At 42.3% G+C, this 26049-nt stretch overlaps 1 protein-coding gene across 2 annotated transcripts in view; it reads right to left on the bottom strand.

The window, feature by feature from the left end:
• zmiz1a (zinc finger, MIZ-type containing 1a) overlaps positions 1–26049 on the bottom strand; it is a 108241-nt gene that overhangs the window by 42430 nt on the left and 39762 nt on the right. For both annotated transcript variants that reach the window (XM_059359072.1, XM_059359074.1), the window contains exon 3: positions 23210–23286. The gene's annotated coding sequence lies outside the window, so the exon portion shown is untranslated. The remainder of the gene's footprint in view (positions 1–23209; positions 23287–26049) is intronic.

Raw genomic sequence — 26049 nt, 5'->3', positions numbered from 1 at the left:
AATTGTAATTCAACACATAAATTTGTTATTTTGGGTTTTTTTTTTAGCCTTGAAAGGTTCCCTAAACTATCCCAACTGCCTGCTGGTTGTTGGAACAGTGGAAAGACTAGCTAATCAAGTGTGTTATGTATAGTTTACATATTCAAGTATTTCTCTAAATAAAACAAACACATAATCTTTATTGATTTTTCAGTACAGTGCCCCCTAGAGTTGGTACGGAATAAAGGCCTTGTTTAAGGGCATGAGTCTGATGTTTGCTCATAAATGCAACAGTCGGTGTGTCCAGCATTCAACAAATACAAACAAATCACAGTCCGAGTGAAATCCTTTGATTTTTACAAAAACGACTAAATAACCTTAGAGACAGCGAGACCTTCCAACACGTGTAGTAGATGGGAGAGTGATGCGATCATTCATCTTGCTCTGTGTGCGCTTGTTCACCACTGTGTGTCGGAGTGAGGGTATGAGTAGCAAAGAACACAAAACATCTGCTTGCTGTGAAAATGAAACAACCTAGTGGTGTACACAGAGCACCAGTTTCATTCACTGAAGGAACAATCCACACAGGTACTATTTGGCACAGCAAGCGCAAAAAAACAGTGTTGAAAGGCTAATGTGCTTCACTGCAGCTTTCACAAAACACTCTTTTAGTGCAACAAAGCACTCCACTAGTATGTGTGTTTATTTGTGATCTCAAGCATCGTTATACAAAGTCCATCCCATCAGCTCATCTTCATGCGTGCACGTGTGTGAAACATGTTAAAATGATGTTTGACATAGCAGGCAGACAGAGAAACACATCTCCGAGCCTCAAGAGGCTTTAATGTGTGTATTTTTGATTTGATGTGCTTTCCCTCTTAAATGTTATTCTACTGTGGCTTTGTTTGTGAGATTTGAGGTATGTGGAAGGGAGTGAAGGAAGACGGATCAGACAAATAGATGGGAAGAGAGAGGGAGAGAGAAAAACACTCATACAACATATTACATGTAGTGGGAGGCAGGGAAAGATGTGCACGGAGAGATAGGGGGAAATGGTTGCAGAGCAGGAGAGAGAGATGGCGAGAGGTCATCCCTGGGTAATTTGTTTTGGTCCTCTCAGAGCGCAGACACACAGGGAGCAGGTAAACCAATTACAGTGTGACATGAATCACTAAGACCTACAGGCAGCCACGAAGCTGGCTGGCCAGCCAGCAAGACAGAGCAGCAAAAAACAGCCGACCGAGTGCACGCCGTCTCTTTCCCTAAGTGCAGGTCAATCACGAGCCACAGCCAGATACGCTCCTCCCTTGACCATGATTGCACATCTGGAAGGAACTGGTGAGAGACAAAAACAAACATAATTTCCCCGCAGCTTAAGCGCGAGAGATCGCGTGAAGCTCTGACAGGTTTTTAACATCTACAGTGGATCTGGATGTTCTTCAGAAGAAAAACACTTCACAGAAGCTGCTGGGGAACATTGTAATTGACCCTAACACAAAGAATATTACGCAATGCAATATGGCGGCTCTATTGTGGAGAAATTATAATTATGATTATTGTGGTCAAAACTGAAATCACGATTATTTAACATGATTACTCATTGTCTTTGGAAACATTATGCATTTATTCAACTGAAAAAGTATATATATATATACACAAATACAACTAATTGAAAAAAATAATGTAAAATATAAATATAAATAATAATATATATATGATTTATATGATATATAATATTATATATATATAATATATATAAAAAATATATAAATACATATAAATAAAAACAATATAAAACAATAATAAATAACATCAAAATAAAGATAAATAAGATCAATTATAAAATAGCCTTTTCACAACCTACTGAAAAAAACGAATATGCATTTTGGTTTCATCCCATCTTCAGAACACAAACAATAGGGATAACGATATTCAGATGTCGGACTCCGATGGATGTCAAAGCCAAGCCAAATTCTCCAGAGGAAGGTTATGAGTATTTACACGACAAAGACTTAAGCAATTACTTTAATTTCCTTAATCGCCCGACGGCTGTCAAAACGATGTCGTGTCAGGCCTCAGTCACATAAACGCCACCGGCTACATAACTGAGAAGCAGGCAACAACTTGTAAATAAACAATCATGTAGGTCTCTTTCTCCGTGGCAAAAGCCCTAATCCTCCAGTTGATGCTAAACTGACAGCAGCGTCATGAAAATCCGCGAGAGAGAATGAAGTTGACAAGGAGAGGGATTGGACTGGATTAGATAGCGCCTTGGCACTTGGTTTTATTTGATGTGGCCTTGGGTGCACGCTGTAGATTCAGGAGGGGTAAATATGTGATGAAGGGTGTTCTGGTGTTGGGCTTGCTGCTGCCAGGGGCTGTTTAAAGGGAGCAACTAATAAAGACAGCAGCAGGCAGGTTGTCGATCACCGCTGGGGCGCTGGCTGAGCAGAAGTGGCTGGAGAGCGGAGAGTCGCCCCCTCAACGTGTTTACCAAAGCAATGGGCCTTCTAATGTTAGCTCAGCGGGCAAAGATAGCTCTTCCCTTGACTGTTTATCAGTATGCACTCTCATGCATTTACATACACACACAAACATACGGAGAGCACTAGTGGGGCTGCAGTTTGAAGAGATTCTCTAAGATGTTAAATCTACCATGTTGCTGCCCCTTGAAATTAATAAGGGCCTCTGAACTGCTCTCTGAGAGCCACTAACTGGCCATTTGCACTGTCTGGCTCCACTGAAAAAGGCACTCCTTGCTTCCTCTCACAACCCCTTCGCTCTCTTTTTCCCTCCCTTTCTTTCCCTCCGTCTTCTCTCCATCACATCCTCTTTCCCCTCTCTGTCTCTTTCACCCCACAATTTCCTCTTTCTTCCCCCCCATCTCTTTTGTCTTCCTTCCATCTCTCCACGCTCTTCATCTCAGTCCCCTCTCCTCTCTTTCCACTCCCTCCTCTCTCCTGACTCCTTGTTCCCTCCCTCCCTCCTTCCCACCTCCTCCTCCTCTTTTCTCTCTCTCTCCATTCCTCTGGCCCTAAAACCAGCCCCTCGGCCGCCCGCTTGCGCTCACTCAGATGGCTGTTACCATGACAACCCTGTTCTTTCAGCTCTTGCAAAATAATGAAGACAATGTGTTTTCCATTTAGATGAGTTTTCTGGCGCAGCGGGGAGATATGGAGTGTCCATCTTGCCTCCTCTTTCACTGCGGAGGAAATGTAATAAAAAAAGGGTTTCTAACCTCTCTCTCTCTCCCTCTTTCTCTCTCTCTCTGACACTCCTTCGCTCTGTCTCTCGCCCTACACACACACACACACACACACACACACACACACACACACACACACACACACACACACACACACACACACACACACACACACACACACACACACACACACACACACACACACACACACACACACACACACACACACACACACACACACACACACACACACACACACACACACACACACACACACACACAGAGTTAGGGTGCTGTGTAAGCCAGCTGGGTGGTAAAGTGAGCTCAGTGTTTTTACCACAGCGGCGAGAACAGCAGCAAAGGGTAAAGTCTGGCTGGTGTTGCAACAAAGCACATCTGCAGCATTTGTTTGCATCTGCACTGTCATCATCTATGTCAAAAAACAAAAAAAACAACTGATTGACAGGTTGAGATAGGACTTTGCCGATTTAAATAAACTGCAATGAATCCACACTAGCCGACTTGTCTGTTATAGATTACAGAGTCCTGCACCCTGTTGCCAAATCAAAGCTGTGACAATGATAAACTGTGAACATTTCAAGTCTTATTTGGGGTTTTTGGGACTTATCGATGATATTTTCACAGCATAATGCTCCAGTGCGGTAATAAATGCCATGACAACTGAAATTGATGGAAAGGGCTTGCTTTCTTTCTCTCCGCTGGTGTGGATTTATTAACTTGCACAGCACACTAGGGGAACTGCAATCCAAACACTTGTTAAGGGCTGAAAAGTAACATTTACGCTGCTCTGAGAGGTAATTCAGCTGCAGCATCCAGGCATTTTTTATCCAGGGGTTCAACATAAACAAGCAAACCTGTTTTTTTTTTTATTGCTTTATTTCTAATGACAGCAGTGTTTCAAAAAAAAGCTCTGGCTGTGAAAGAAAAAGTCTATGTTTCAGTTAAAGGTGAAAAACTAACTAAATAGAGCGTTTTGGTTTATAGCTCCTAGTTGTTTGTGCTCTTATTCACTGTTGGGACTTTGCAAAGCCTTAAAATAACATGCCAACATTTAAACGTTGAGGCAGCTGATCTGCATAGGTCAGGACTTGGTTTTCTGGAACGCACACTCAGGCATACTGTATACCTCTTTGCTAAAATATGTAGTCCTCTGCCCGAGAAAGAGAAGAGACACATATGAGAGAAATAGAGAGGGAGCAGTATAATATGTGTATGTCTGCGTGTTTACAGTGGAAATAGTGAGTCTGGGACATTTTCTTTGGGTCTCTTTTCCAGTGTTTATGGAGAGCGGTGAGGAACAACACTTCCTGAGAGGAAAGCCAGCTTTCCGAGCCCAAACCCTCTTCCAAGCCCCGCAGACGGGGAACGATCTGTCTCCAATTTATGTTTTCCACCCAGTGCCGCGTAAACACGAGCGTAGAGAAGCTGGTGTGCATGTGCATGGGTGTGTTTCAGATAATACGTACACACAAAACAAAGGCAGACAGGCGGACTAATCTCGGACAAATGAGCCAAAACATCTCAGCGACAGCCCAGTGCTAACCAGCTGTAATAGACCTTTCTCATGATGAAGCCGCTACAAGAAGATGATAGAAAGAGGGTCAAGCTTCATCTAAAGCCCACTCCACTGACCTCCTCCTACTACTCTCTCAAGTTTTCTCTCCCCGGCCTGTCAACTGCGGTGACAGAGGGATTTATAAAGAAAGCTGGGAGGAGAATCTCTCCTTCTCTCCTACTCTCCTTCTCGCTGTCTCTCTCCCTGCCGGCCGCCCTCTGCTCATTCTTAATTATATCCAGATCAGACTATTAATGAAGTCAGTCTGCTTTTAACAACACCTACAGGGAGTGAAGGAGGGCTTTCCTCAGCCAGCGAACATATCAAATCAGATCTGTCTCCTGGCCTCGACAGGTTTTGTGACCAATTAAAATGACACACTAAACAAGGCTAATGATTATTTTAACTGTTGACTGTTTTTTAATTAAAAGAGTACTCCACTGATTTAATGTTGTCACACTATTGATAGGCAACTTTGGGGGGAAAAGGATCAAAATCAATGTAGTAAACCAGAGATATCCTCTTCTTTATTCCAGACATTCACCCTTGTCAAAATGCCAACAATACCCACAATGCAACAGTTCAGTTGGAGATTTAGGTGTATTAGCCTCAAGACGCTAGCTTCAAACAGAGATGGGGAGCAGGCTACAGAAGGCTGCAAAGCTCACTTGTGTCTAACTCCACACCACCAGAAATCTTGCAGTCACTGACTCAAGTGACATCACTTGAGGCAGTGTGTCAGATTCAACAGACCTTTTAACAAATTTTGATTTGCAAGATGTGGAGTTCCCTCTCAATGGATCAATTGTTTAGTGTGGGATACGTTGATGCCAGCGTGAAACCCAAATTATTCCATTTACAACATAAAAAAGTGACAAGAAGCAAATTCTTTCAGAAGCTGGAAGCAGTAAATGTTCTGTATTTTTGCTTCACAAATGACTAAAATGATAAATCAATTATCAAAACCATTATCCATTAATTTTCCATCTCCTGGCTGATTGATTAATAGATAATCATTTCAGCACTAAAGCTGATTTCAGCGCTCTGCAGCAGCAGCTGAGCAGATTCCTCGGCTGTTTGTGTGAAGGTGTTTGGGCTGGCTGTATCATCCATCAGCTCTCTGCTGTTTGAAGCGCAGGGAGGTGGTGACAGCCCGACATGTGTGCATGGTGTATACGTTAAAACAAACCTAATCATCAGCTACAGAAACCCCATCTTATCGCCTTCTTTTCTTACGTTGTTTACTCGCCTGCTGCGAGGTAAAACTACTCGTGTTTGATCCTCAAAGGGTACACCGCCAGCGTAGCACATACAAACACGTGTACAAATGCAAGGTGGGGGGAGTACATTATATAGTTCCATATGTGTACAGTGATGGCAGCCTTTTGATGAGCAGGTTGCTGGTATGGGGGCTTTAAAGTGCTCCAGTTGCTTCCCACACGCATCCATTTTTGATATACAGCATGTGGCGGGAAACAGCCTCTGTGCTCCAGGCTCTCTGTTCTTCTCAAGACACTTCTGTCAAAAAGCATGATGGCACAACGTGGACTAGAAAAGTCTCATCTTTATGTTTTTACACATGTGAGCCCATGTGTGTACGATTTTCTACTCAAATGTCTGCCTCTTTCTCTGTAATACCATTGTCCACTGCCACCTGCAGAGCACAGCAGTATTAGGAACCCCCCTCCTCACGCACACACACACACAAATCCCACAAGATCAAAACACCGCACTCCATCAAATCCAGTGAAAAGCCTGTTTACCGATGATCTGGTGTGAAGACAACAGGCAGCGGGAGTGGGAGATGAAGAGAGGGGAAGAGAGAGAGAAAGAGAGAGGTGAAGGGGTGAGAGTGAGGCAATCGGGGAGTGGCCAACTGCAGGGGCTTTTATTATCAACCATTGTATAGGAGCTAGGTGGGATAATTGGTCTCCTAAGCTCTATGCGCAGCATGCATTTTTAATGAGCTCACACTGTTGCTCATTTAATATATAGGCAAGAGATTACAGATAAGGAAGAAACGATGTGAAACTCTGATGTTTAGAAAGATGTGTGGGCTGAGGGAGACATAGAGATGTTTAATTATTCCTGTTTAAGCTGCTGTTGTTAGTGTTGTTGGTAGTTTGTTTCATAATTGCTGTCTAAATGTCTTATCATGCCAGAAAGACTTCTTCTCAATCATCTGTTTAAGATGATAGTGACACATTGCATGTGCAAACTTTTCATGATCATTTTAAGATTTTTTTCATGATAGACTGTACTGCAGTTATTCTTTTTATTTTTGTGATTCACTGTTTCTCTTGTAGGGCGATCGTTTAAATGTCTGTTGTCAAAATGATTGATTCTGAGAAAGTTGCAATTAAAACCTAACACTATCCAATCAAGTTTTAAGATTTGTTTGTTGTGGACTCAACTGTCCATATGGTTGATTTGATTTGAACATTTGTGTGACTGGGAAATTGATATTAGGGCTGCATTTTCATCATCAATTAATCGGCTGATTATTTTCTCAATTAGTAAATTAATCGTTGTAGTCTGCAAAATGTCAGAAAACACTGTCCATCACAAGAGCCCAAGGTGGAGGAATAGAAGTAAAAACATGGTTTTTATTATCCTAACGGGGGCAGAGAGGGAGGATTTGCCACTATGGACTTGAGGGGGTTATTGAATTTCACCAACGACTATTTAAATCCTAAATACCCATCGAGAAGCTGGATCTGCACTCTCTTATCCAAATTCACTGCTTGTAAGCCGGAATCTCGGAAAGGCCAGCCCTCCTCAGCCGGACGCGGTCGGGAAGTACAGTTAGCGAATAAAACACACACCAGCTCCAGCCAAGACTTCTGACCTGTCAAAGCACCTCGTAATGTTCTTACTGACCTCAAAGCAACAAAAAGAGCAACCCTTCGCATTACAGCAGTCTCAGGCGGGCATTAGAGGGCTGCGCCGACCAGAAAGTTAAGAGGCTGGTGGCAGGGAGCAGGAGCACCCGAGTTTAAGTGAATTAAGAAAACTAAGTCGTGTTTAGCCCCGGCATGAGTCCATCTCTCCTTGTTGGAGGGCATAGTGCCTGGGCTGCCACCTCGTAATAGCATTAAACACCTCCCAAAGTGATGTTTGGGAGCAAGTACAGCGCAACCCAAAGGCTGTGAAAGGGCTGCGTACAATAGAGCACTGCACTTGGACTTGGAACAAAAAAAATGGTTAGGAAGAATGGGTGGGGGGGATTAAAGAGGGGTGGCAGGAGGGATAAAGAGAGGACAGGAGGCAGAGAGGAGAGGTGGCAGGTGGAGGGAGGTTGATTAATGGCAGGTCTTTTTTTGCCTCTCTCTCTCTTCTACAGTACTTCCTTCAGGGACCCCACAGACCTCCTCCAGCATCCTGCTCTGAAGCCCTCCGTGAGATCTCCAGTCTGGGTCCATCCATCACCTCCCTAGCTCCCATCCTGAATGCATGAAGTAGCCAGCCACAACAGAGGACCCCACTCCCCTCTGTAGTAACCCTAACCCCGCCTGTTAACACAGCCCCTGTCTGCTCTCCGTCTTCTCTCTACTGTGGTTGCAACTAACAATTATTCTCATTATTGACTTTAGTCTATAAAATAGTGACACCTCATAATAGCTGTTTTGTGTCAAAATCCCAAACAAATTTCAATACAAAACATTGAAAAAAGGGTTTATTTACTTAATTTGAGTAAAAGTTGGCCATCAAGCAACTGTACAAGAACTTCCAAATGTCTACATTGACCCTCTGAACCCTCAAACCCACCATCAGCTTTAAAAGACATGTTCTCTTTAAAAAAAAAAAAACTTGACAAAATTACACCATAATAATTTCCATGAACTGCTAAAATCAGAAATTATCATCAAATTTTCAGATTTTCAATGGTCCTTTGACAAATCATGTGTGACAAATGCTTCCCTCTGGAAAAATAGGCCAAACTAAGCTTAAAATAGTGATATTTTATCAAAATAACCTTTTTCTCCATCTTTCATTTAAAATGTTACTAAAATATAGTGCTTGTACTAAGCATACCCTTTAAAAAAATAATAATCTGCTCTCCTCAGGGCATCTGTGAAGCCATGAATTACTTTGCTGAGACCAACAGTCATGTGACGAAGATTCAGCGAAACTGCACACTGTTTATACAGAGCAGAAAGGAAAGTGAGGTTGTAAGTGGAGGCTGCAAATAGCTTAATATGCATTGCATGGGGAGCACCCATTTGTTTCTACTTGCATTTTTTGTATGCAAGTATGATTAATTTGCATTATAACTGTGTTATACTGCACTAAAGACATTTCTGAGTTCTCCCTACTTGTATCCATGATTTTACTGTTTTCATAGTAGAGGTGCAGGGAAAAACATGGCCCCATTGAAAAAAATGTGACAGGAGCAAAAAAAAAACACCTTCAAAGTGCTTGGGCTTCAGACGATTAAATAAAGCTTCCATCTGTAAATCTGGCAAAACTATGATGTATATCAGAAATTTAGCACTATACTCCGCTATACTTTCATCATTACAGCATTATAATTAGAAGTCAGCTTGTGGAGTTTCTAAGAGCAGCTCACACATTAAAAAATGAATGGCTAAAGCAGTTCCTGGGGCCACAGTAGGTGTGGAGAGGACTTATGTGCTCTGTACATTTGTCGGTACACATTTCTGTTTATACTGTATTCTGTCAGGGTGGTTAAACAGGGTACGTAGTCATCAGGCCATGGCCGTTCTCTTTGATGCGAGGACAAAAGCTGCCAAGCGGATGTGAGCTAGCCCCCACCACCAAACCACCCCCAACCGCAGCTCAGCGGCCAATCCTCTCCTCCGACTGAGCAACACACACACAAACAGGGACGCAGAGAGCTGAGCATAAGCATCTGGATAACACAAATGAATTCTATTTTCTGATGGCAGACAGACGGACCTGCCGGACGGCCGCCGCTAATCTGCCACCTCCCCTCCTCCACCTCCCAGCACCACCTTTAATCCCTGACAGAGAGACAAACAGCGAGAAAGAAAGAGTTTAGGACAGTGAGAGACAGTGAGGGAGAAATAGACGGGGGGGCTTGCATAATGGTGAAAAAAAGGCTTGATCTCCTGAAATAAAATGGACTGCCCACTGGCTAAATAAACACTTGTTGGCCACTTTGCTAATGCTGCTCAACACAATGGAAGACGGATGATGTTTCATTCACGCTCTGGGCTGCCTTGTTTGATTTGCAGGCACAGCACAGTGTATATAGTAGAAGAAATAATAAACTTTGCCGTCCAGTGAAAGCTGCAGCGGTGTAGGTCTCACTCAAGCCTTGTTCGGTGACAGAAGACTTGAATGAGAAAACACACAGTGAGAGCCATATTTCTTCCAATTAAGTGTAACTGACTTGTAATTTAGTCCAATCTCCTGTGGGTTTATGTGTGACCCTGCCTCAGTAGTGAAAGGGGAGTAGACATAAAGATGAGGTGTATGAGTGTGTGTCTTGCGTGCTACAGTATGTGCTTTGTATTCATTGCAGATAACAGGAGGCCGTTGGAGGAGAGAAAACAGCAGTCATTGATTTTGTGTGCTGGGCAGGCGTTTCTCCATTCCACAGTCTGGTCGATACACACACCGAGAGCAGGGAGCACCGGTGGGGTGAGGGGGTTATACACCGCTCTGGACACTGCGTACACGCACACACATATCGGCAGTCAGCAACGAGTGGACACAAGACCTGTCAGGTAATCACGGCGATCTTATTACCTGCCTGTACATTCACATGTGATCAGAATTACCACCACTTTGCAAACACAGGCCTGAATGAAGGCACAAATGGATTCAGTAAGGCAATTTCTTTACTGTAAGTGGGCTGGAGAGGGTGGGGTGGGCATGTTTCGGCATTAAATCCTTTATCAAGTAGCTGGCAAATCAAACATTGATTTCTATGAGCCACTGTGCCGGGGGCAATAAGGATCTCCCTCATCAACAGATGCAGCACAGGCCACACACACACACACACACACCACACACACCACACACACAACAATACGTACACAAACATGTCAACAGCAGGCACTAAATGAACTTTATGTTGAATGGTAATTGCTGCAAATCTTAATAGGAAACACATTTGCCAAGCTCGTGTGTTTGTGGTTTGCCCTGTTTGCAGCCAGAGGGGAACACCGGTCAGCTTTGATCAAAGATGCACTGCCTCAGCTGGACAAGTGGCCATTAGAGCGGCACGCTGAGAGAATATGACAGTTCAACTCTTGTTTATGTTTAATGAGACGCCATAAAAATGACACTGAGTTTTTCTTTGCTGGTGACAACAGCTTTTCTGCACAAATTGTCCAATATGACTATTTTCATCAGTGTCCTATAAATCTATGAAATCGCAGCTTTAGAGTGTAAAAAAAGATGATTTAATTGCAGTAAGTTGTTGTAAAGTGCTCATTACTTCTCGAATACCACATGTTCATGAGTAGGTGTCTAATTACCAAAGAAGTTATGCTTTTAGTTTGTCCTTTTGCTCTTTCTCGTCATGAAAATAGCTATCTTCCATGTTGTTTTTATCCTCTGAGCAATAAAATACATCACACCTTCTTTGTAATGTACATGTTGTTTTCACTTTAAGCTCACAAACGCACCGAAGTCGGAAGCTCAACTGCCCAACTCATGAAATAGGACCATCCGAGGAGCATGTAAACGCACCATCAGCCTTGACTGAAGGTCTGGACTCTCAGAGTGCCATCCCTGTTAGGATAAATGACCCCCTTACGTGTTTATAAGGCTACATTTTCACTCAATTTGTGAGAAATTTCATTCACAGAAATCCCACTACAGGGCTTAAAGTCTGCAAGAAATCAGCAGGCAAAAATTGTCAGCAGTAGGATTGGAGTGCATGAACATTTTTTATGACTACATCTGTCGACGAATGAAAATGAACTGGATGAGAGGAGGTTAAGGGAAAGGGACATGTATAGACAGTAGACAGGTTCAAGGTGATGTTATACTGTCGGGTGCAAAGGCAACGATCCCCTGGACAGATTTGCATAAAGACCCTGAGGCAGCTGTTGGAGCTGGAATTTTCCTACCAAGTACTGAGTTGTACAAATTGTCCTGCCAATAACAGTTGTCAAACTAGTCAATAAAATGGCATGCAAAGATGCACATCACACTGAACAGAACAGGAATTTTGTATCATAAAATGTATATGTCTGAGGTGCATTTAGGTTTCAAGTGTTTTTTAAAAGCAAGCCAAGTACGAGTGCTTCTTACATGAGGCCCAGGTTTCATGTACTATGATGAAAATGTGATTAATCCTTCTGTAAAACCGGGAGAAATAACAGAATCAATAAAGTGTTTAACACAGCGTCCAAAAACATGTACTTTGATGTAGGAGCATCAAGCTGAAAAAGTCCCAACCTGCTTCAAACTCCACTGAGCACACTAGGTCATTCTCAAACCAGCTTGCTGCCATGAAATTAAACTGTTGTGACATATTAAGCTGTGAGCTGAGAGCCGGTTAGAGACAGAGGATGACGAACAGGCACACACAGAGGAACACAGAAACATGCGCATGTAAAAGATACACGCAAAATGGAAAAACAGGCTCAGGAAATTGGCCAGTTCCTGTATAAGAGAGGTAGAGAAGGAAAGAGAAGGAGGGGGGTCGAATGGAAGAAAACAAGAGAAAGACAGACAGGGCAGGGCTTATGTAACTTCAGTGTCACTGTTATTTAGTTTTTCAGACACACTGACATGTCAGATTGTCAAGAGTTTCCACTAATTATTAAAGTCGCAGAGTCTTCTGAGGGAACATGTGTTACAAACTTTAGTAAGACGGTCAGGATGTGATGCCATGTGCATCATGTGGAAGTAACTGTTTGTGGTTTTACATATATAGGTCGCATTTATCTCATGTTGGTTAATATGTGATATACATAAAACATTCAGATTAAACCTGCATCACTGTGAATGCTCAAAAAAGGTTTTAGCTGCAAATGATATGGCATTAAGGGCAAAAGAGACCATCTCTGTTCATGGCCTTCTGGATCAAAAGTTAAATGAATTTCTGTTGCAGAAATCAATTATAAATTGCTGACCTGAGTCACAAAAAAAAAGGCACTAAAAGTTTGATGAATATCAAAATGTTCTATTTCTCCTTTTCTACCAACTGTAATTACAACTATTTGCCAATTTCTACTCACATAGGGACTCTGAATAGGAATAATCAAGGAAACATTATGAATGAATGGATTAATTAATTAATTAGTGGTATGAATTGATCGAAACTGATATTAGATATCAGGCTGATACTGACTCAAAAAGCTGGATCTTAATCGGTGGAAACGGGGCGAATCTATTCAATTAAATTCTGTGTTTATGTGCATTTACACGTGCATGTACGTCATGTTTCAGCAGCACGCCGGCCAGCTGCATCGGTGAGCGAGCTAACAGCAAACGTGTCAGCTGTTTGGAGGTATTTCACGCTGACTGCGCCAACAAGTTCTACAGTTACTCGTAATATCTGCGTAGCTAATGTTTGGAGGGGTGGGAGTCGCACTGCGAAGCATTACACATCCAGTGTTCCAACTCTTATTCGAGGATCTTACAAGGCTTTTCTCTAATTTTTTTATTTTATGTTGTAAGTCAAGGTCAATAAAGTGATTATTATTATATTATTATCATACTGATTGGTCAGATGTCATGTCACTGTCTGTGACATAACCTGATCTTTGCTGATTGGCAGGGTGAAATCCATGTGGCTCTACAACCTCCCAGATAAAGTGTTTTAATCAAGCATGTCCAAAAGCATCATGCCAGAGATATCCATTCCAATCAAAAGGTTGGGTTTTTTTTTTTGCTTTTTGCAGCTGTATTGCAAGATAGCATTGTTTAAGTCAAGCCTGCTGTTCCCTTACACATTACCAAGGAGGATCCCAGTCACTTCCACACATTTCATAGGCAAAATAATGGCTTTATCAATTGAGAAAATAACCGGCAGACCAATCTTGTAATAGAAATAATTGGTAGTTGCAGCCCTGGGATGATTGGTCAAAATGTAAGAATGTGGATGGTTGAATTTGGGTAATTTCACCATGTTTACAGCATTGGTGAGGGAGAGAAGGTGCATGCGGCATTTTTGATATGATCTTGTTGTTCAAAAAACATTATGTGTGTTTTTATGTGTAAGGTAGCGTTGCCAGACCTCCCCTCACCATTCCTCAACAGAGTAAACTTTAACCTCTGAGGCCCGTGGACGATGACAGATGACCCGGGCTGAAATCTGAGCCTTTGGGTTTCCACTCTAACGTGAAACCAGACAGACACCTGACACTCTGGATTCTCGCTGATGCATGTAGACTTACACACAAAACACACACAGACGTGCACACGGAGACACGCACAGAAACACCTGTTCACTCCACATGCACGCACTAAAAGTACACACGGGACAAAAACAATTCAACAGGCATATAAAGGCGCTTTCAGCGACACACAAAACCCGCACTCAAGTGAGTCTTGTGTATCATTATCTTCATACACAGAAGCAGTTCTCACCTTAAACAAGCATTTCTCAACATGAGTAGCTGATATTACTGGGGCTCTGTCTATTGTATCTGCTGCAGTGGGCGAGTGTGTGTGTCTGGAAGGAGTAACAAAAGAAACACAGCAAGTATGCACTGCTCATATTTCTCCAGCAGACGTGTCGAGTCTTTGTTAAAGGACGGACAGAAAGTATAGCAAAGAGGGGGCGGCGGAGGAGGAGTGTGAAGTGAGACTACTGTGTTTTCAGCTCTTGATCCATTAAAAAAAGTGCACTAGTTGTGTGGTTGTGCATGCATATGTTCATCTGTATGTGGCTTTGTGTGGGTGATAACCTCAACATAAATTGTGAGAGGCAGAAATCTGAAAAACAAAGGAAGAAGATCATGTAGGAGTCAGGCACCCCAAGTCTGTATCAAACCTTAATACTAGAGCACTAACTGAAATGTGTCCATAGAATAGAACAGAATAAAAGCTTTTATTCTCATTGTGCAGAAGAGAAAAAGGAAAACACCACAAAGACAAACAACTTCAGCAAACAAACAGGGTTTTGAGTTGTGACATTATTTATGACAACTTTGAATTGTGATGCACTGATTGTGAAGTTTTGGTGTTTAAAATAACAATTTGGACGATAGTTTTTCTTTATTCAGTTTCCCTTCCTGCCAGGGAAACATATAAATCTTCATTCTAAAGGACTGTTTTGTCTAGTATGTCAAGTATGACTGCAAATAAACAATTTAGAGAGCCAAAAGTGATGGGACACATCAGATAAACTGCGGCCAATGTCATCATAATTGCTGGTGCCAATGTTCTGCCAATATATCCAGGCATCATTAATTATAAAACAACACTCTTTTAAATCATGATAAGGCAGTGCATTCCTGATCCAAACCTTCACAATAAAAGCCCTAGACATAAACACTATCTAACTGTTAACCAGAAGTAACTTAAATCCACTTCAAATGTTTTGCAAAAAGGAAACTCAATAACATAGAAAATGAGTCTGAAATGAATTTTTCCAACATTTATGAATGGATTTGATGCCATATTTCCGAAGGTGAGTCTTTAGCATTTTTGTGTCATTTATTTGTCACGTCGTCAGAGTGTAAAGGCCTTTGCCCTTCAACATAACAAGAAATAGACTATTTATAAAGTATAATTTTGCAACGTGCAGTAATCAGTTCTGAGACAGAAATGGTAGAGGACAAATGGGATACATTGGGACAGATTAGGTGAAGGTCCCCTGAAAGACCTATAATATTCATTCATTATATCACAATAGAATCTGCATAACAAAAGGTATGTCAATGTGTGTACACGTATGCAAACATCCTTTTCACTGATCATTAAGAGAAGCCACTTCACCGCTGGCTGTTGTGAAAGAGGGAGCAGCAGATTCAAGCTCATTCTGGATCCACTAATCCTTCACTTATCTGAACTACGTCAATACCGCTGCTGGTCCCCCACCTTCCACTCCATTCTCTGCTTTCTCTTCGGTTTTCTCCCCGAGCCCTCCTCACCCTCGACCCTTCACCGCCCGCGGCTCTCATTCCAGCCTTGTTCCCCCCACTGCAGCCCCCAAAGGTGCTGCTTGAAATCCATCCTATCTCTTTTCCTTTTTCCTTCTGGACAAAACAGAAAGGCTACATGGAGTAATAACATGGAGCAGCAGGGGTGGGATGGCCCTGGTAAGGTTATTAAGCCTCACACACAAACACACGGTTCGCCACAGGTGGGGCCCCAGGGGGTTGGGGGCCATTTCTGCTTCTGTGTGTGTGTGTGTGTGTGTGTGTGTGTGTGTGTGTGTGTGTGTGGGTGTGTGTGTGTGTGCTTGCTGAGAAGGGTGACTGATGAGGCCACCCACCCTTTACTGGCACTAACAAACTAGTGTCCGCATGTTATTGTTATCTGAAGGCCAATACTAATATCCACTACTATATCTTTTTACTCCAACGCTGCCCACATCCAGTGCTTTGTGCCGTTTGTGAACATCTTTAATAGGATCATATTCATTTGGTAAAAAGGATCCAAATTCTAAAACGCTATTCTTTGTAGGGAAGGACCTCTTCTGACAGCATTAATGCCATCATGTAATAGCAAAACTCTCCACTGAAACCTAAACAAATTCAATTCATTTAAGTGGGTTAACAGCTCCTTGAGGCAGAGTGGGACATGTTTCATTGCAGGTTTTACAGACTGTCAGCCCCTGTAGCTGGTTGAGTTAGAAAAACAAAAAAACTCCCACATCAAGCTGTAAAGAGTTCTTTGGTTTCCTTTTACAAATAAGTATACATTGTGAATCATTTGTGGAATCGGGAGAGGAGAGGAGAGGAGAGGAGAGGAGAGGAGAGGAGAGGAGAGGAGAGGAGAGGAGAGGAGAGGAGAGGTCATAACTAGCTCTTTCTTTACAGCAATAAAGGCTCTTGAAACAGAATTTGGCCTGACCCACCACTCTGTAGCTGGGAGCTGATACAGCAGTGCTCGGCCAGTGGTGGATCATTTTTCATCTCCAAATCTGCTTTGGCATGGTCAGGAGTGCCAGTGTGTGCGTGAGTGGCTAGGAGGGGAAGCATGGCACACACACAAAGCACGGAGGGACTCTGTTAGGGAGGGGAGGGGGGGGGCTGCCAGCCAGGGTGCATTGTGGTCCGTCTCTTGTGTTTTTTTATTGGTGCTACTCTGACAACACGAGGCTGGGTCTTCCCTCACTGCTCAGCTGAGCAATCAGGTCACCTCATCTTGACAGACACAAACACACGCACACACAGACGTAAACACGCAGAGACATGCACACACGCGTGGACACACAGTACATGCCGCCCGCAGCTGTTGCCAATGATGTCAGTCCTGATTTGGCCAAACTAGCCTTTTGTTTCACAGCATGAACACAGAACAGAGGAGGAGGCTTCATTTGGCAGTACAGCCAGAGTTTTTCTGTCTCACAGATTATTTGGATTAAGGATTTGCTACTGGTTGCTAACATGAATGTCTGAGAGCAAGACAAAGAAAGTTTTTGTGCTCAAATGGTTAATAGGTTAAAAAAAAATGACAATAACTTTAAATTAATTAGCAGTTTAATTAATTATTTATCACATTTTCATATATGTATATAGAGCTTTGTCACTTTATATTCTTATTATCTTTCTATCTTATTAATGGCATGTTATTTTTTTATTTTATATGACTGTTATCCATATGATTTCATATACTATATATAGGGCTTTTATCGCTATTGTATCATTGACTCAGTGTTGATGTATACATATGGAGGAAAGAAAACATCATATTTCTGGTATCTGGACGATACTGTTGGGTTGATTATTGGTGCTTTCACAAAATAATTAATGAAACTTTTAGATTGCTAAAAAATAAAATAGATGTGAAAAACTCAACAGCAATGTCTCTTTTTCCAGAAATCATGACCTGGTTACTGAAGATAATCCACAGACCTTATTGTGAGCAGTTTCATGTAGAAATTATACTACAACCTCAATTAAAAATATGTAAGTCAATGGAATAAATAATTTCACAAACCTTTGTGACATATATTCAAATAAAAACTGTACAAATACAATGTATTTTTGGTTTAAACTGATTAACTTTTGTTAAAAAAAGATATAAACTGAATTCTCAGTTGTAGAAAGAAAATATGTTTCTACATGAAACTGCTCCCAACAAAGCCTGTGGATGATCTTAAAGAACGGGGTAATCACTCCTGGAAAAAGACTTCTCACTACACATAAGAGAAAAAATATGTATTTTTAATTTTGCAGGGAACTTGTTAATAGTGTATCAATGGCAAAAAAAAAAAAAGAAAAAAGTGAAAGGAAAGAACAAACAAACAGCATCTTTTTACACCGACTTCTGTAAATTGTCCAAAAAACTAACAAATATAAAAAAGCTACAAGCTCTTGATAATTGCCAGCCTCCACAGCAGGTTACTGACACCTCGCTGTAATGAGTTGCTTCAAAACTTGAAAAGTGCAAAACTGATTTAGTACAACACAAAGTTAGAGACCGTTGCTCTGGTCGACCCCCCCCCTCCACACACATACACACACACACACACACACACACACACGCGCAGACACACACACACACACACCCCGACCCCCTTTCTCCAACACAAACACACAACACACACACAAACACTCTCCGCCTCCAACCCCCTGATGTCTGTTGGCAGAACTGTCTGAGGAGCTTAATTGGTACTTTCTCATTTTTTCCTCTTTCTCACTCTCTCAGCTTCTCTCTAACTTTGTCATTCAGCTGTGCATGTGTGTGTGTGTGTGTGTGTGTGTGTGCACATGTGTAAGTGTCTGTTACGGTGTAGAAAAAGCATGAGTGTCTTGGTGTTTTCATGGCGAGAGGACAAGAACGTGGATGCCACTAAATGAGACAGAGGCCGAAGCAACTGCACACTCTGTGGCAATGCGATTGGGCGAGCCAACTCGGTTAACCAAATCTTGGAATGAGCCTCGAATGAATAAGGCGCACACATCAAACACACACTCACACGGAAGTACACACACATGCACACACAACTTGTCCCAGTGCCCAGGCAGCTTTCCTGCTGCCGATAATGAGGAGGTTTGGAGATGTGCATTTGTTTGTGCAGATCTAAAACACACACTTTAATGGCTAACTCGATGGCTTGGACACTCTGCCAATCACACACCAGCTTCAGTCAACAAAAATCAGCATTCTGCTTACTTTCACATTTGTGTACTCTCCTTACAGCACACTCTGAAGCACACACAGCGTCACATATCACACCTGCCGATGACATGGGAAACAAACATAGCATGAGACACTCTTCTACTGAGCTATTATGCTGTCAGTGACATTTTCGGGAAAATAATCCTGCTTCTCCTGACATTTCATGCAGCGGCTGGTTACAGGACACACTGCTGTACAAGCCGCCTGCCTCTTGATCTAAGATGTGTTTCGTGGGAGCCTGGCAGCCAGGACTGCTTGTTGGAGCAATGATTTGATTAGGTTTGCGCTGATTACAGTCTTGTTGGTTACAATATACGGCTCTATCAGAGAGAGCAGGAGGGAGGGAGAGGGAGTGATTGAGAGTGGGATTGTCAGTTTGTCAAGCTGTCAAGAGCAATGCCGTATTGTGCTTCTGTGTTTAGCCGAGGTGTGCGTGAGTAGCCGAGCGGAGATTCAAAATGAATCAGCTGATATCAAAGAGTACCAGCGAGGATATTAATACAAATCTGTTAGCAGTTATCAGCACTCCGGAGAGTGATACGATGCTGTGCGAGAACTGGCCCCTTTGAATCGCATCACAGCGAAAAAAGGAAAAGGAGCAGTGCATGTGGACGGCTCCCATTTCACAAACAACGCTATCGCAGACAAACACTTTTAACAGCAAGTGCCTTGTCTTGGCATTGTGCTCGAGAGCTGTAGACTTTGCAGCACAGTGGCGCAGCAGCTCAACCGTGGTGTGTAATATTGGCTGAGAACAAATAATCTGAAAAGCCTCAAATGCCCTCTGCCTTTGTAAGCTTTATGAAATATTAACCAAATTAATCTACAGTCTTTTTTTTCCAGAGCACATACTGTACTGCAACTGATTCACTCTACACCGACAATCATCCCTGAGATTAAATTCTAAGAAACGCAGCAACATTTTTGATCTCTGAAAGCCGGGGACAAGGTGTAATTATTCCCTTCCATATATTATGTTTTCTATTAATTAGGTCTGTGCCAGTGAACGCTGCTCTGCTTGTTGAAGTGACAGCCACAGAGCCAAAGGCGTCTCTCAACACAGCTTTATTCCTGACAGCAAGTGTGCCGGGGTGGAACGCGTTATTATAACATTACGGGGCTTAACAGACAGCGGTACAGCATTGGATCCGAGGTCAGATTCGTGTCGTACCTCGTGGAGATATTTTTAAAGACCGATATGATACCCTGTTTAGTAAAGCAATTTCTAGAGGCCTCGAGGCAGAACAAAAGGGCAGAGTTCACCGAGAGCAGAAAGAGCTGCACTCCAAACATGTGACCGGAAAATGAGGGCCGCAAAGTAAAATAGAAAATAATTTGAAGGGATTTTATAGATTGCAGATTTAATGTTCGTCCGATGGGAAAAAACGAGAGGGAGAGAGGGAGAGAGAGAGAGAGAGAGAGAGAGAGATCAGAATTAATCCTCTTAGCTGTTTGTTTGGTAATCTGATTTAGTCTGATTTTTAGGCTGCTATCTGTGGTTGTGGTTACTGATGCTGTCTCTGGATTGACCACAGCCATTTTCACCTTCAACACGCCCCTCCTTCCCCTCTGCTCTATTAGGGTTTGGGCTTGGCATACAGACTAAATATCTCTATATGTAAATCCCTGGCTCTGTTGACCAAATCCAGCAATATGTCTGCTTATGAAATGATTCTCCACTCTGACATGGCTCCGGAGAGGCACACTATGGCTGTCCCTGCTCCAAATAAATGACCTACTTTGCACATTAACACACATTTACATGGAGGCAAAATCCAGGGCAGCTTCATACTTTCTGTTCCCGGCTCAGACACTTCTCACTTTAAGTGCGATATGGCTCCTGTCCAATTCTTGGAAAACACTGTTTTTTTTTCTTCTTCTAATTCTCCTGCCATCTTTGAGGGGATCGCTCAAACGGCACAGCTGAATGGAGACAGGTTAAGCCATATTTCCTTTCAACCTGACTGGAAAATAGGTGCGTAATATGTGCCAGGTTCTCCAGGAGAATCGTGCTTTTGTTGTGCGAGCGTGTTAAAGGAAGGTAAGGCTGGCACAGAGGCCCACCTAAGGTGCTCCCCGCTCAGGCAGAGCTATTTCCAGACCACCAGCCCCTCCCGTCTCCTCCACCTCCACCTCTGGTGGGGAAACCACACCACTGCACAGGCCCCAGTCACAGACATGACTCAAGAATGGATCCATTATTCACACAGGCTGTTAGGGGACTGGCACACGAGGGTGGGATGTGGTAGTGGGACACACTCACTTTTACTTAACTTAGAACTGCTGGGGCAAGCAAAATACATTCTGAGTATCTTTAACAAAACAAAACAGGTAGCTCAGCAGTCCATGTATCATTAGACAAGAACAGTTAAACAATGTTGTATAAATATCCACGGTGTGATTTTTATGAGGTGCTCCCAACAGAACAGATTTGCCACTGTGCCCGAGTGTGAACTATCAGGGGCCATGTGACCGTAGACACACAGCGAGACACACAATACAAAGCAATGCAACACAATAGCGCAATGAAAGTCAACACAGCTTTAGACACACACGTCATATCAAGTTCAGAGAACGCTTGACAGCACAACACAGCTCCACACAACCCGACATGGATGAATGTGTAAGTGCTCTTTCTCTCTCCTTCCCTTTCTCAAACACACACACACATACACACACACACACACACACACACACACACACACACACAGGGGCCAGATTGTATACGAGTTTGCTCACGGACCATGATAAGAAAATGTGGTAAATGCGTAATCTGATATGCATGACTTGAGGTTTCTCTCTGCCTTTCTTTTCCTCTTGGAAATCGCAGGTTGCATCCATAATTTACACCAGCCTCCGTCTGTTTCTCTCCTTTTTTTTCACTCTGCTCCCTCCCTCTTTTTTCTCCCTCTCCATCTCCTCTTCTCTCTCCTGGCAATCTGGCTTTTGCAGCTTTGCTCATTAGCATATTGCAGAATGTGCAGATGCCACCAAAAATTATTCACCTTCCAGCGCTTTGATGCCGTTTCGCATGTATACAAACTACACTGTCGACATTTTGCTCAGCCTCCCAAACAAAAGCAGAAGGGACACGGCCTCCTTTTACTCAAATGTGCTGGGGCCATAATGGGACGTCCTTTAGTCTGATGTTTCCTCACATCCTCATTCACCTCAATTACATCATCCATCATGTCAGTCAAAGGTTTTTGACACTGCGATGACGAATGATGGAGCGTTTCTTCTCCGCCAAGGCTTAAATGAACACTTAATATTCATGCAGTCTAAAGGAATAACTAAATACATAATATTCATGCTGTTCAAAGGCTAATTGAACACAGCAGTCATGCATGTTTTTGTATCAAAGGTAGTTATGCAGAAGAAAGCAGGAGGATGGGGATATTGGGATTAGCAGCTGTCCTTCTCTTGCAGATTGATGCTGATAGAGACGGATCAATAGCCATACATGGTACCTCACCGTCCGTTCAACACTCAGGTTTCGCACCCCGGGGACAGTTTAAAGCAGAGCCAGAAAAGTATCACCATTGTGGTATACATTCGAGAATGTGGTCGCGTAAACATCCTTCAATAGGGCATTTTCTGTGTCGACCACATGAAAGGAAAAACAGTGATATAGTGAAGAACAGAACCACTTGGCACTGAACTTGTTTGGGCTCTTGTGACTGACTGCCCTGTTACCTGACAAGCACCAGCTGTCTGCCACGCAGAGAGGAAATGCCATCACCCACAAAATCTCAATCCCTATCACGTAAATCATGGCGTAAACATGTGCTTTCATTCAAAACAATGGTGGTCAAGCTCTCACGCTATTAGTTCAGTATGTTCTGGCACGTATGCGGTCCAGTATTGTTCTCTGGAAGTGTTTGGAGAATAAGACAAAGCGTCGTATCAATTTCAGTATCGTAAAGACTATTTTTCCCTGACAGCTTTTCTTTACAGATGATTTGAGTTTAACTTTTTGCTACTCTAAAACTAAAAAGTCTGTTCTTTTGCTCCTCTTAATCAAAATAAATGGAAAGCACACTGAGCATCCTGTTCCAGGCCCGTGTGTTTCTGACACAACAAAAGACAAAATCCAAACTGCAGCCGTGTTATCTCGCTTGCAAAACCACACTGAGGCATGTCTGTATCAGCGTATGAGCTTAACTGTTCAGATGAAGACATAGGTGATAAATCAGGATCCTTACCAGTGTGGATGAGGACGTTCCTGTGTTTCCTAATAGGCAAAATCTGTCTCTTAATCCTCATCAATCACAGAGCGAGTCTAAAATGAAACAAAACAGAATGCAACACACATCAGGGAGTGTGACAAAACACAATCTGCTTTTTAGTGATAGGAAAACAAGACTTAGGTGGCATCATTTATCGAGATGTAATAAAGAACCCCGTCGTGCATCTGACAGATTGGAAGCACATAACAAGGACTGACAGAGCTGGAGAGAATGAGCGTCTCTAATCCCCGCCAAATATGAAACATGAAAAACTTAAATGACAAATACGAGTTGATTTCTCGTCTTCCTCGTGAGTGTTTTGCGCCCATCTAGTTGCAGAAGCAGCTGTCTTTGAACTCTCTAGGCTCTAATCATGGAGGAATATTTCTTCTCTGCTTCTGGCTCTACTCGAGCTAAGTTGAGTAGATCTCCTAATGGGACAACCACTCGCTGACTATTAATGCACCAGCTCACTTTACAGGACTGCATCTTTAACTCACTTATTCCTCTGTTTGAAACTCCCACATCATTTCATTAATATTCTGCTAGACTGCTTCCCAAAACCGTCTGGCTTATATTTTTTCCACATGTGGACTCGTACAGTAGGCGGACTTGAGCTATCTTCACAGGCTACAGATTGCCCCACATTTAATTACTGTTAACACCAGCGCTAGCAAGCTAAATACGCCTCCATGATTTATTCATTTTCCCCCATATTTGAGTCAAATTAAATTAGTCATATGAGTTTAATTAACTAAATATGATCTGATATTGTAATTTCACACTTGGATATGGGATACAGAGAAGGGTACTTGAGCACAAAGAAAGCATGGTAAACCAGCACTCATTAGAGCCATGTTGGCATTAGCATCAGCAGCAGTAGCTGAATGATTGCTCCTAATCGAGGTTTACACACTGGGAGGTTACCTTTATTCCTAAAGAACTGAGATCACTCCGCTCACACCATTATTCACTGCTACTATTAGTCATCCGACCATAACTAATACATTAACACCCCCATATTTTTCTGGGACCTGTGCTCTGCTCATTATTGTTACTGAACACCACAGACGTGCAATTAGGGAAAATAACAGTTTATTCCTCCAGTTTAAAGGGCCGGTTCACTCCTCCACAAAAAACAAGATGTTTTTTCATTTATCTCCAGTGGTACCTGAGTATCTGAGTTTCCTGCCAGTATAATGGAGGTGAAAAAATATGGTCTGTGTTGTTCAGAAAAATTCATGCTCGACATAAAGCCGCTATAATTAACACATTTCTTTCATGCAAAATGGCAGAAAATGCTGTTTTCAGCCTCTCCAATATGGAGATTTCCTGCTTTTCTCTGATTTATATCAATAGCTTTGGGTTTTGCAGCGACGAAACAAGACAAAAAAATCTGAATAAAATTCTAATTGATATTTTTACTCTTTCTAACTTTATCATTACATCTAAACTGAGATTGCTAGATCTTTAGTTTACAGATTTCATTAATAGCCACAGCAATGTAGTTTAGCATTTTAACATTCATAACAACTCATTTAGTTTCTATACTTTGTCATTAAGGGTTAGGGCCCACTGACAAATAAAACTCCAGAATATGCTGAAAATATAACATTTTAAAGAAGTGCATTCCTATTTAACCTTGAAAACAAAATCATTCAAATAAATTAAGCATTTTCAAAACGTTCTAGACTTCATATGACCCCTGGTTTTATAGAGCAAAACATTAATCAAGAAAATAATCAGCAGATTAAATGATATTGAAAATCGTTAGTTGCAGCCTTAATCCAGATTAACAGAAACACTGTTACTGGAGTAAGATGTTATGGTTGAATGTTCTAGATGTCACTTTTGCAACAAAATCTAATTCACCACCACCACTGTTTCGGGGGTAGAGGCAGAAAACTCAGAGCTGGATATGATAAAAACCCATGAAGCAAAACAAAATATCTGCAGAGCTGGAAGCAACAAAAACATGTTTTATTGTAATTTGGGTGAAGTGAGCCTTTAACAGCTCTTAAGAATTGATCGTGTCTAATGAGAAAAATGGCTTGCAAACACACTTTCAAAACACTTTTATTACAAAATATTGCAAATAGCGTATTTACAAACACGGCATAATTCATATTCATCCATTTGTAAGGACTTGAGTCGGGGATGGTCACCCTTTTGTGGCGAATCAATGATGCTCACATAGACTGAATCACATTCACCACAGGACCTGCTGTGGGCTTTCCTATTCAATTGCACCTGGTAATTTCTATGCCTGTGTGTCTTTAGTTGACTGAGTAGCTCTAAAGCACAATATCTAATGCCGGTATTATTTCCCACTCATACAAATGCTACATCACAGTGCTAAATGAGCTGCAGTGAGTGGAATAAAAAAGCACACAGTAATTTACTGATCCCTGGTAATGAAACATGAGGCCAGTGTGGCATGTTTTCTCACTCTCACAGAGAGGAAATATGGCTGCTGAGAGCTACGCCGGCTTGCAAAACACTGTCACACCGCCTCACGACACAGGCAGAATTATCAGAGAAAAACAAATGGAGGCATTGATTCACTACTTGTTTATTTACAGCTCTCTCCGGAGAAGACATAAATTCCCCTGTTGTGGCTTTGTTTCCCCATCATACGACACGACGGGATGCATGAGAAGAGGGGTGAGCAGGCCACACACACACACACACACAGAAAACACACATACACATGCACAAACACACACAGAAACGTCTTACATCTGGATTAATCTCCAATGGGCATCATCACAGATGCCATTAAACGTAGCAGAAGGCGAGAATCATGCAGGAAAGAG

This window comes from Centropristis striata, chromosome 20, assembly GCF_030273125.1.
Source record: "Centropristis striata isolate RG_2023a ecotype Rhode Island chromosome 20, C.striata_1.0, whole genome shotgun sequence".
NCBI classification, from domain to species: Eukaryota; Metazoa; Chordata; class Actinopteri; order Perciformes; family Serranidae; genus Centropristis; species Centropristis striata.
The sequence above is the reverse complement of the archived record's forward strand: the minus strand, read 5'-3'. Positions and strand labels throughout refer to the sequence as shown.